The sequence below is a fragment of the Arachis duranensis genome, unplaced genomic scaffold, assembly GCF_000817695.3.
Source record: "Arachis duranensis cultivar V14167 unplaced genomic scaffold, aradu.V14167.gnm2.J7QH unplaced_Scaffold_71994, whole genome shotgun sequence".
In the NCBI taxonomy this organism is placed as follows: domain Eukaryota; kingdom Viridiplantae; phylum Streptophyta; class Magnoliopsida; order Fabales; family Fabaceae; genus Arachis; species Arachis duranensis.
The window spans coordinates 24,101-37,222 of NW_026265059.1; the positions used below are offsets into that span (position 1 = coordinate 24,101).

At 39.3% G+C, this 13,122-nt stretch overlaps 1 non-coding gene across 1 annotated transcript; it reads left to right on the forward strand.

The window, feature by feature from the left end:
* The first annotated feature begins 3,744 nt into the window (after positions 1 to 3,744).
* LOC127744638 (small nucleolar RNA R71) lies at positions 3,745 to 3,852 on the forward strand. Its single transcript, XR_008005597.1, has one exon. It is a non-coding gene; the product is annotated as a small nucleolar RNA R71 (small nucleolar RNA).
* Positions 3,853 to 13,122: the final 9,270 nt, after the last annotated feature.

Below are 13,122 nucleotides of genomic sequence, written 5' to 3' on the forward strand. Positions count from 1 at the left end.
GTGCCAGTTTGGGCGTTTAACTCCCATTTTGGTGCCAGTTCCGGCGTTTAACACTAGGAATTCTGAGGGTGACTTTGAACGCCAGTTTGGGCCATCAAATCTTGGGCAAAGTATGGACTATCATATATTTCTGGAAAGCCCAGGATGTCTACTTTCCAACGCCATTGGGAGCGCGCCAATTGGGCTTCTGTAGCTCCAGAAAATCCACTTCGAGTGCAGGGAGGTCAGAATCCAACAGCATCTGCAGTCCTTTTTAGTCTCTGAATCAGATTTTTGCTCAGGTCCCTCAATTTCAGCCAGAAAATACCTGAAATCATAGAAAAACACACAAACTCATAGTAAAGTCCAGAAAAGTGAATTTTAACTTAAAACTAATAAAAAATATACTAAAAACTAACTAGATCTTACTAAAAACATACTAAAAACAATGCCAAAAAGCGTATAAATTATCCGCTCATCAGTCAATCCCAGCCGAATTGCAGAGGTGGCAAATAAGGTGAGGAAAGGCTAACCTTGCCAAAGTGGAAGACTTGTTAGCCACCTTGTAGAGTTCTTGAGGTATAATCTCATGAACTTCCACTTCATCCCTAATCATGATACTATGGATCATGATGGCCCGGTCTATAGTAACTTCAGACCGGTTGCTAGTAAGAATGATTGAGCGTTGAATGAGCTCCAACCATCCTCTAGCTATAGGCTTAAGGTCCAGTCTTCTCAGTTGAACCGGTTTGTCTCTTGAGTCAACTTTCCATTGAGCTCCTTCCACACATATGTCCATGAGGACTTGGTCCAACCTTTGATCAAAGTTGACCCTTCTTGTGTAGGGGCGTGCGTTTTCTTCCATCATTGGCAAGTTGAACGCCAACATCACACTTTCCGGACTGAAATCTAAGTATTTCCCCGAACCATGATAAGCCAATTCTTTGCATTCAGGTTCATACTTTGATCATGGTTCCTAGTGATCCATGCGTTTGCATAGAACTCTTGAACCATTAAGATCCCAACTTGTTGAATAGGATTAGAAAGAACTTCCCATCCTCTTCTTCTAATCTCATGTCGGATCTTCGGATACTCATTCTTTTTTAGCTTGAAAGGAACCTCAGGGATCATTTTCTTCTTGGCCACAACTTCATAGAAGTGGTCTTGATGGACTTTTGAGATGAATCTCTCCATCTCCCATGACTCAGAGGTGGAAGCAATTGCCTTCCCTTTCCTCTTTCTTGAGGTTTCTCTGGCCTTAGGTGCCATCACTGGTTTTGAAAAAACAAAAAAAAAAGCTATGCTTTTACCACACCAAACTTAGAATGTTGCTCGTCCTCAAGCAAAAGAAGAAGAAATAGAAGAAGAAGAAGGAGATGTGTGTGTCTCGGCCAAGGGGGAAAGAAAGGGTTGCGTTGTGTGAAAATGAAGAAGGAATGAGTGGTTTATATAGTGGAGGGAGAGGGGTTAGGGTTCGGTCATTTAGGGTGGGTTTGGGTGGGAAAGAGATTTTGAATTTGAAGAAGAGAGAAGTGGGGTAGGTGGGGATCATGTGGGGTCCACAGATCCTAAGGTGATCCTGTGGGGTCCACAGATCTTGAGGTGTCAAGGATTTCACATCCCTGCACCTTTTAGGCGTGTAAAATGCCCTATGTATGCAATCCTGGCGTTTAACGCCAGACTGCTGCCTGTTTCCGGCGTTAAACGCCACTTCCATGCTTGTTTCTGGCATTTAACGCCAGCTTTCCTCAGGGTGCAATCCTGGCGTTTAAACGCCAGACTGTTGCCTGTTTCTGGCGTTTAATGCCAGCTCCATGCTCTGGCGTTAAACGCCAGCCAGATGCTCCTTACTGGCGTTTAAACGCCAGTAAGCTCTTCCTCCAGGGTGTGCTGTTTTTTATTCTGTTTTTGATTTTTCAGTAGTTTTTGTGACTCCACATGATCATCAACCTAAAGAAAACATAAAATAACAAGGGAAAATAAATAGATATTAAATAACATTGGGTTGCCTCCCAACAAGCGCTTCTTTAATGTCAATAGCTTGACAGTGAGCTTTCATGGAGCCTCACAGATGTTCAGAGCATTGCTGAGACCTCCCAACACCAAACTTAGAGTTTGGATATGGGGGTTCAACACCAAGCTTAGAGTTTGGTTGTGGCCTCTCAACACCAAACATAGAGTTTGACTGTGGGGGCTTTGGTTGTCTCTGCAGTGAGAGAAGCTTTTCATGCTTCCTCTCCTTGGTTATAGAAGGAGATCCTTGAGTTTTAAACACAAGGTTGTCCTTATTCAGTTGAAGGACCAACTCTCCTCTGTCCACATCAATCACAGCTTTTGCTGTGGCTAGGAAGGGTCTTTCAAGGATGATGGATTCATCCTCATACTTCCCAGTGTCTAGGATTATGAAATCAGCAGGGATATCAAGGCTTTCAACCTTTACTAACACATCCTCTACTTGTCCATAAGCCTATTTCCTTGAGTTGTCTGCCATCTCTAATGAGATTCTGGTAGCATGTACCTCAAAGATCTCTAATTTCTCCATTACAGAGAGTGGCATTAAGTTTATTCCTGACCCCAGGTCACACAGAGCCTTCTCAAAGGTCATGGTGCTATGCCTATGTTACAGGGAATTAGGAATTTACCAGGATCCTGTTTCTTTTGAGGTAGAGTTTGCTGAACCAAGGCATTTAGTTCCTTGATGAGCAATGGAGGTTCATCCTCCCAAGTCTCATTACCAAATAATTTGGCATTCAGCTTCATGATTGCTCCTAAATATTGAGCAACTTACTCTTCAGCAATGTCTTTATCTTCTTCTGAAGATGAATAGTCATCAGAGCTCATGAACGGTAAAAGGAGGTTCAATGGAATCTCTATGGTCTCTAGATGAGCCTCAGATTCCTCTGGTTCCTCAAAGGGGAATTTCTTATTGGTCACTGAACGTCCCAAGAGGTCTTCCTCACTAGGATTCACGTCCTCCTCCTCCTCATCTTTGGGTTTAGCCACACCAAGGAAGGTAATGGCCTTGCACTCTCTTTTTAGATTCTCTTCTATATTGCTTGGGAGAGTACTAGAAGGGGTTTCAGTGACTCTTTTACTCAGCTGGCCCACTTGTGCCTCCAAATTTCTAATGGAGGACCTTGTTTCATTCATGAAACTTAAAGTGGCCTTAGATAGATCAGAGACTATATTTGCTAAGCTAGATGGATTCTGCTCAGAATTCTCTGTCTGTTGCTGAGTGGATGATGGAAAAGACTTGCTATTGCTAAACCTGTTTCTTCCACCATTATTAAAGCCTTGTGGAGGCTTTTGTTGATCCTTCCATGAGAAATTTGAATGATTTCTCCATGAGGGATTATAGGTGTTCCCATAGGGTTCACCCATGTAATTCACCTCTGCTATTGCAGGATTCTCAGGATCATAAGCTTCTTCTTCAGAAGATGCCCCTTGAGTACTGTTGAATGCAGCTTGCAATCCATTCAGACTCTGAGAAATCATATTAACTTGCTGAGTCAATATTTTGTTCTGAGCCAATATGGCATTCAGAGCATCAATTTCAAGAACTCCCTTCCTCTGAGGCGTCTCATTACTTACAGGATTCCTCTTGGAAGTGTACATGAACTGGTTATTAGCAACCATGTCAATGAGTTCCTGAGCTTCTGCAGGTGTTTTCTTTAGGTGAATAGATCCACCTGCAGAATGGTCCAATGACATCTTTGATAGCTCAGACAGACCATCATAGAATATATCTAGGATGGTCCATTCTGAAAGCATGTCAGAAGGACACTTTTTGGACAGTTGCTTGTATCTCTCCCAAGCTTTATAGAGGGATTCACCTTCTTTCTGTCTAAAGGTTTGAACATCCACTCTAAGTTTGCTAAGCTTTTGAGGAGGAAAGAACTTGGCTAAAAAAGCCGTGACCAGCTTATCCCAAGAGTTCAGGCTATCTTTAAGTTGAGAGTCCAACCATATTCTAGCTCTGTCTCTTACAGCAAATGGGAAAAGCATAAGCTTGTAGACCTCGGGATCAACCCCATTGGTCTTAACAGTATCACAGATCTGCAAGAATTCAGTTAAGAACTGAAAAGGATCTTCAGATGGAAGTCCATGAAACTTGCAGTTTTGTTGCATCAGAGAAACTAGTTGAGGTTTAAGCTCAAAATTGTTTGCTCCAACGGCAGGGATTGAGATGCTTCTTCCATGTAAATTGGAATTTGGTGCAGTAAAGTCACCAAGCATCTTCCTTGCATTGTTATTATTTTCGGCCATGTCTCCTTCTTTTTCGAAAATTTCTGTCAGATTTTCTCCAGAGAGTTGTGCTTTAGCTTCCTTTAACTTCCTCTTCAGAGTCCTTTCAGGTTCAGGATCAGCTTCAACAAGAAGGTTCTTATCCTTGTTCCTGCTCATATGAAAAAGAAGAGAACACAAAAGAAAATATGGAATCCTCTATGTCACAGTATAGAGATTCCTTATGCAAGTATAAGAAGAGAAGAATATAAGAAGGAGAAGAGAAAAACTCGAACACAGAGGAAGATGGTGTTCAAATTTTTGGGTGAAGATAATTGTTAGTAGATGAATAAATAAATAGAAGAAGATGAGGAAGAGAAATATTCGAAAATTTAATAAAATAAAATTTAAAATTTAAAGTTAAAATTCGAAAACTAAAATTGAAATCAAATTAAATTAAAATTAAAACAATTATTTAATTAAAAAGGAAATTTGAAAAAGAGGGAAGGGATTTTCGAAAATTAGAGAGAGAGAGAGAGAGTTAGTTAGGTAGTTTTGAAAAAGATAAGAATCAAACAAAAAGTAAAGTGGTTAATTGAAAAAGATTTGAAAATCAAATTTGAAAAGATAAGAAGTTAGAAAAGATTTTGAAATTAAATTTTGAAAAAGATGTGATTGAAATTTATTTTGAAAAAGATTTGAAAAAGAATTTTAAAAAAGATTTGATTTTGAAAATTAAAGTTGATTACTTGACTAACAAGAAACAAAAAGATTTGATTTTAAAATTTAAAGATTGAACCTTTCTTACTAGGCAAGTAACAAACTTTTTTTTTTTAATTTTGAATCAATCACATTAATTGTTAGTAAAGATTTGAAATTATGAAACAAGATAAGAAAAAGATTTTTGAAAGTCAATGTGGAATTTTCAAAAATTATGAAAGAAAATTGAAAAAGATTTTATTTTTGAAAAAGATTTTGAAATAGATAAGATTTTTAAATTGAAAATTTGATTTGACTCATAAGAAACAACCAAATTTTAAAAATTTTTGAAAAAGTCAGCTCAAATTTTCGAAAATTTATGAGAGAAAAAGGGAAAGATATTTTTTTATTTTTGAATTTTTAATGAAGAAAGAGAAAAACAACAAAAAGACTCCAACACATGAAAATTATGAATCAAAACACACAATGCATGCAAGAACACTTTGTTTGTCAAGATGAACACCAAGAACACTTTGAAGATCAAGATGAACATCAAGAACTTATTTTTGAAAATTTTTAAGAAAAGAAACACATACAAGACACCAAACTTAGAAATTTTCCATGTTTAGACACTATGAATGCAAAAATGCATATGAAAAATAAGAAAAGACACAAAACAAGAAAATATGAAGATCAAACAAGAAGACTGGCCAAGAACAACTTGAAGATCATGAAGAACATATGATGAATTTTCGAAAATTAAGAAAAAATTACAAACATGCAATGGACACCAAACTTAAAAATTGACACTAGACTCAAACAAGAAACATCAAAATATTTTTGGTTTTATGATTTTATTAAATTTTTTTGTTTATTTTTTTCGAAAATTAATTTTGAAAAACGAAAAAGAAAAAAAATTTTTTGTATTTTTTTCGAAAATAAGAAATAAAAAGCATAAAAATAAAATAAAATTACCTAATCTGAGCAACAAGACGAACCATTAGTTGTCCAAACTCGAACAATCCCCGGCAACGGCGCCAAAAACTTGGTGCACGAAATTGTGATCGTTCATTCCTTGGTAACGGCGCTAAAAACTTAATACGCACGTTCATAATCTTAGCTCTTTGTCACAACTTCGCACAACTAACCAGCAAGTGCACTGGGTCGTCCAAGTAATAAACCTTACGTGAGTAAGGGTCGATCCCACGGAAATTGTCGGCTTGAAGCAAGCTATGGTCATCTTGCAAATCTCAGTCAGACAGATTTAAATGGTTATATTGAATTGATAATTAAAACATAATTAAAATATAAACTAAGATAGAGATACTTATGTAACTCATTGGTGAGAGTTTCAGATATGTACGTAGAGATGCTTTCATTCCTCCTGAACCTCTGCTTTCCTGTTGTCTTTATCCAATCATTCCTACTCCTTTCCATGGCAAGCTGTATGTTGGGCATCACCGTTGTCAATGGCTACATCCCGTCCTCTCTGTGAAAATGGTCCAATGCGCTGTCACTGCATGGCTAATCATCTGTAGGTTCTCGATCATACTGGAATAGGATTTACTATCCTTTTGCGTCTGTTACTATGCCCAACACTCGCGAGTTTGAAGCTCGTCACAGGCATCCCCTCCCAGATCCTACTCGGAATACCACAGACAAGGTTTAGACTTTTCGGATCTCAGGAATGGCCATCCATGGGTTCTAACTTATACCACGAAGACTCTAATCTCATGATCAGGAGGCTAAGAGATACACATTCGAGCTTGTTTGCATGTAGAATGGAAGTGGTTGTCAAGCACGCATTCATAGGTGAGAATGGTGATGAGCGTCACATAATCATCACATTCATCATGTTCTTGGGTGCGAATGAATATCTTAGAATAGGAATAAGCTTGATTGAATAGAAAATAGTAGTAATTGCATTGATTCATGAGGAACAGCAGAGCTCCACACCTTAATCTATGGTGTGTAGAAACTCTACCGTTGAAAATACATAAGAACAAGGTCTAGGCATAAGATAAGTAAATGATGCAGAAATCCACTTCCGGGGCCCACTTGGTGTGTGCTTGGGCTGAGCATTGATGTTTTCACGTGGAGAGATCTTTCTTGGAGTTAAACGCCAGTTTATAACCTATTTCTGGCGTTTAACTCCACTTTGCAACCTGTTTCTGGCGTTTGACTCCAGAATAGGGCAGAGAGCTGGAGTTGAACGCCAGTTTGCGTCATCTAAACTCGGGCAAAGTATAGACTATTATATATTGCTGGAAAGCCCTGGATGTCTACTTTCCAACGCAATTGAGAGCGCATCATTTAAAGTTCTGTAGCTCAAGAAAATCCACTTTATGTGCAAGGAGGTCAGAATCCAACAGCATCTGCAGTCCTTCTTGAACCTCTGAATCTGATTTTTGCTCAAGTCCCTCAATTTCAGCCAGAAAATACCTGAAATCACAAAAAAACACACAAACTCATAGTAAATCCCAGAAATGTGATTTTTAATTAAAAACTAATAAAAATATAATAAAAATTAACTAAATCATACTAAAAACTATGTAAAAATAATGCCAAAAAGCGTATAAAGTATCCGCTCATCACTCTCTAAGAGCTCACTGTCAAGCTATTGACATTAAAGAAGCATTTATTGGGAGGCAACCCAATGTTATTTAATTATATTTATTTTGTTTTCCATTGTCATTTTATGTTTTCTTTAGGTAGATGATCATGTGGAGTCACAAAAACAACTGCAGAATTAAAGCGGAATAAAAAATAGCATGAAAAATAGAACACCCTGGAGGACAGGCTTATTGGCGTTTAAACACCAGTAAGGATAGCAGGATGGGCATTTAACACCCAGCCTGGCAGCATTCTGGGCGTTAAACACTAGAATGGGCAGCATTATGGGCGTTTAATGCCAGAAAAGGGTGTCTGGCGTCTGGCTGGCGTTAAACGCCAGAATTGGCAGGCAGACTGGCGTTTAACGCCAGAAAAGGGTGCCTGGCCAACGTTAAATGCCAGAAAGGGGCAGCAGACTGGCGTTTAACGCCAGGAAAGGTAGCAGAGCTGGCATTAAACGCCAGAATTCGCACATAGAGGGTGTTTAAACGCCAGAATAGTGCAGGGACTCGAATTCCTTGACACCTCAGGATCTGTGGATCCCACAGGATCCCCACCTACCCCACCTCTTCTTCTCTCCTCTTCATACATTTTCATAACACTCTTCCCCAAATACCCTTGACCAATCCAATCAATACCTCTTCACCAAATACCCTCCACCTATCAAATCCTACCCTCTTTCCCATACACTCTTCACCACTCACATCTATCCATCATAAAACCCCACCTACCTCACCATTCAAATTCAACCATTTCCCTCCCAAATCCACCCCTTCATGACCGAATCCCCTCTCTCTCTTACACTATAAATATCCCTCCTTACCACCTTCAATTTCACACATTTTACAACCTCCTACCCCCCTTGGCCGAACCCAACACACCCCTCCATCTCCTCCATTTCTTCTTCTTCTCCTCTTTTCTTTCTTCTTTTGCTCGAGGACGAGCAAACATTTTAAGTTTGGTGTGGAAAAAACTCTGTTTTTTATTTTTTCCATAACCAATAATGGCACCTAAAGCCAGAGAAACCTCTAGAAAAAGGAAAGGGAAGGCAATTGCTTCCACCTCCGAGTCATGGGAGATGGAGAGATTCATCTCAAAGGTCCATCAAGATCACTTCTATGAAGTTGTGGCCAAGAAAAAGGTGATCCCCGAGGTCCCCTTCATGCTCAAAAAGAGTGAATATCCAGAGATCTGATGTGAGATTGGAAGAAGAGGTTGGGAAACTTTCACCAACCCCATCCAACAAGTCGGGATCTTAATGGTTCAAGAGTTCTATGCTAATGCATGGATCACTAAGAACCATGATCAAAGTGTGAACCCGAACCCAAAGAATTGGTTCACAATGGTTTGGGGGAAATACTTGGATTTTAGTCCGAAAACTGTAAGGTTGGCATTCAACTTGCCAATAATGAGAGGAGATCCTCATCCTTTCACTAGAAGAGTCAACTTTGATCAAAGGTTGGACCAAGTCCTCATGGACATCTGTGTGGAAGGAGCTCAATGGAAGAGAGACTCAAGAGGCAAGCCGGTTCAATTGAGAAGGCCTGACCTCAAACCCGTGGCTAAAGGATGGTTGGAGTTCATCCAACGCTCTATCATTCCTACTAGCAACCGGTCTGAAGTAACTGTGGACCGGGCTATCATGATCCATAGTATCATGATTAAAAAGGAAGTAGAAGTTCATGAGATCATATCTCTAGAACTATACACGGTGGCTGACAAGCCTTCCACTTTGGCAATGTTAGCTTTTCCTCATTTCATCTGTCACCTATGCAATTCAGCTGGAGTTGTCATAGAGGAAGACACCCTCATTGAAGAGGACAAGCCCATCACTAAGAAGAAGATGGAGCAAACAAGAGAGCCCACTCATGGACCTCAATAAGAGCATGAGGAAATTCCTCATCATGAAATCCCTGAGATACCTCAAGGGATGTATTTCCCTCCACATAACTATTGGGAGCAAATCAACACTTCTTTAGGAGATTTGAGTTCCAACATGGAGCAACTAAGAGTGGAGCACCAAGAGCACTCCATCATCCTCCATGAAATCAGAGAGGACCAAAAGGCCATGTGAGAGGAGCAACAAAGGCAAGGAAGAGACATAGAGGAGCTCAAGCACTCCATAAGATCTTCAAGAGGAAGAACAAGCCGTCATCACTAAGGTGGACCCATTCTTTAATTTCCTTGTTCTTATTTTTCTGTTTTTTTATTTTTTTTATGCTTTACGTTTATCTATGTTTGTATCTTTATTACATGATCATTAGTGTTTAGTGTCTATGCTTTAAAGTTATGAATGTCCTATGAATCCTTCACCTTTCTTAAAAAAAATATTTTTACTTGAAAAAGAACAAGAAGTACATGAATTTCGAATTTTAAATAGTTTAATTATTTTGATGTGGTGGCAATACTTTTTGTTTTCTGAATGAATGCTTGAACAGTGCATATTTTTTATATTGTTGTTTATGAATGTTAAAAGTGTTGGCTCTTGAAAGAATAACGAAAAAGAAGAAATGTTATTGATGATCTGAAAAATCATAAAATTGATTCTTGAAGCAAGAAAAAGCAGTGAAAAGTAAAGCTTGCAAAAAAAAGAGAAATGGCGAAAAAAAAAAGAAAGAAAAAGAAAAACCAAACAGAAAAAGCCAATAGCTCTTTAAACCAAAAGGCAAGAGCAAAAAGCCAATAACCCTTTAAACTAAAAGTCAAGGGTAAAAAGGACCCAAGACTTTGAGCATTAATGGATAGGAGGGCCCAAAGGAATAAAATCATGGCCTAAGCAGCTAAACCAAGTTGTCCCTAACCATGTCTTGTGGCGTGAAGGTATAAAGTGAAAAGCTTGAGACTGAGCGGTAAAGTCGTGGTCCAAAGCAAAAAGAGTGTGCTTAAGAGCTCTGGACACCTCTAACTGGGGGCTCTAGCAACGCTGAGTCACAATCTGAAAAGGTTCACCCAGTTATGTGTCTATAGCATTTATGTATCCGGTGGTAATACTGGAAAACAAAATGCTTAGGGTCACGGCCAAGACTCATAAAGTAACTGTGTTCAAGAATCAACATACTGAACTAAGAGAATCAATAACACTATCTGAATTCTGAGTTCCTATAGATGCCAACCATTTGAACTTCAAAGGATAAAGTGAGATGCCAAAACTGTTCAGAAGCAAAAAGCTACTAGCCCCGCTCATCTAATTAAAACTGATCTTCATATATGTTTTCGGAATTTATTGTATATTCTCTTCTTTTTATCCTATTTTGTTTTTAGTTGCTTGGGGACAAGCAAAAATTTAAGTTTGGTGTTGTGTTGAGCGGATATTTTATACCCTTTTTGGCACTATTTTTACATAGTTTTTAGTATATTTTAGTTAGTTTTTATTATATTTTTATTAGTTTTCATACAAAAATCACATTTCTGGACTTTACTATGAGTTTGTGTGTTTTTCTATGATTTCAGGTATTTTCTGGCTGAAATTGAAGGACTTGAGCAAAAATCTTATTCAGAGGCTGAAAAAGGACTGCAGATGCTGTTGGATTCTGACCTTTCTGCACTCGAAGTGGATTTTCTTGAGCTACAGAAGCCTAATTAGTGCACTCTCAATTGCGTTGGAAAGTAGATATCTTGGGATTTCCATAAATATATAATAGTTCATACTTTGCCCGAGATTTGATGGCCCAAACTGGCGTCCAAACACCCACCAGAGATTTCTGGCGTAAAACGCCCAAACTGGCACCAGAATTGGAGTTAAATGCCCAAACTGGAACCCAAGCTGGCGTTTAACTCCAAGAACAGCATATGCACATTAAAGCTTCAATTCTCAGCCCAAGCACACACCAAGTGGGCCTCGGAAGTAGATTTCTGCACTATCTGCACTTAGTTACTTAATTTTCTATAAACTCTAGTAACTAGTTTAGTATAAATAGCATTTTTTACTATTGTATTCATATCTTTTGTCAACCCTAAGACTTTTGACACTTTGGAACGTCCATTAGAGGCTGGCCATTCGGCCATGCCTAGACTATTTTCACTTATGTATTTTCTACGGGGGAGTTTCTACACCCCATAGATTAAGGTGTGGAGCTCTGCTATTCTTCATAAATTAATGCAAGTACTATTGTTTTTTCTTTCAATTCACGCCTACTTCTTCTCCAAGATATACTCTTGTACTTAATTCAGTTAAGTCAGAATGAAGGGGTGACCCGTGACAATCACCCACTATCTTCGTTACTCGATTAGCCAAGATCCGCGTGCCTGACAACCACAAGCGGTCTACATGATGTTCAACGTAGTCATTGGACGACAGCCGGAGTATATTCTCTTGAATATCTAATACACAGACCGAGTCTGTTAGATTAGTATCTTCGTGGTATAGGCTAGAACCATTGGCAGCATTCCTGGGATCCGGAAAGTCTAAACCTTGTATGTGGTATTCCGAGTAGGATCAGGGAAGGGATGACTGTGACGAGCTTCAAACCTGTGAATGTTGGGCGCAGTGACAGTGTACAAAAGGATCAATGGATCCTATTCCGACGCTAGCGGGAACCGACAGATGATTAGCCATGCAGTAGCTGTGCCTGGTATTTTTCATCCGAGACGAGAAATCCGACAGTTGATTAGCCGTGTAGAAACCGTCGAGGACCATTTTCACTGAGAGGATCCTACAGCTTGCCATGGAAGGGAGCATGCATGGTTGGAAGAAGGCAATAGGAAAGCAAAGGTTCGGGAGCAACAAAGCATCTCTAAACGCTTATCTGAAATTCCCACCAAAGAATTACATAAGTAACTCTATCTTATTTTATGTTTTATTTATCTTTTAATCATCAAAACTTCATAACCATTTGAATCCGCCTGACTGAGATTTACAAGGATGACCTTAGCTTGCTTCAAGCCGACAATCTCCGTGGGATCGACCCTTACTCGCGTAAGGTATTACTTGGATGACCCAGTGCACTTGCTGGTTAGTTTTGCGGAGTCGTGAAAAGTGTGAATCACGATTTTGTCCACCAAGTTTTTGGCGCCGTTGCAGAGTGTTTTGACAAAAAGACAAGGATGACATTCCTATAGGCCTCTGATAGTGCCAAAATTTGTACAAATAAGCGTACTTCAATTTATACAATTGTGATCCTACCATAGGACACTTGCACCATGGTGCGCGAAATTGTGAACAATACTTTTTCACAACTCTCATAATCCCCGGTCATGAGCCCCAAAAACTTGGTAGCTTAATACCATGGCATTACACAACTTCGCACAACTAACCAGCTAGTGCACTGGGTCGTCCAAGTAATAAACCTTACGCGAGTAAGGGTCGATCCCACGGAGATTGTTAGTATTGAAGCAAGCTATGGTCATCTTGTAAATCTTAGTCAGGCAAACTCAATTGGATATGGTGATGAACGAAAATAAACACAAAGATAAAGATAGAGATACTTATGTAATTCATTGGTAGGAACTTCAGATAAGCGCATGAAGATGCCTTCCCTTCCGTCTCTCTGCTTTCCTACTGTCTTCATCCAATCCTTCTTATTCCTTTCCATGGCAAGCTTGAGTAGGGTTTGACCGTTGTCAATGGCTACCTCCCATCCTCTCAGTGAAAACGATTGCATATGCTCT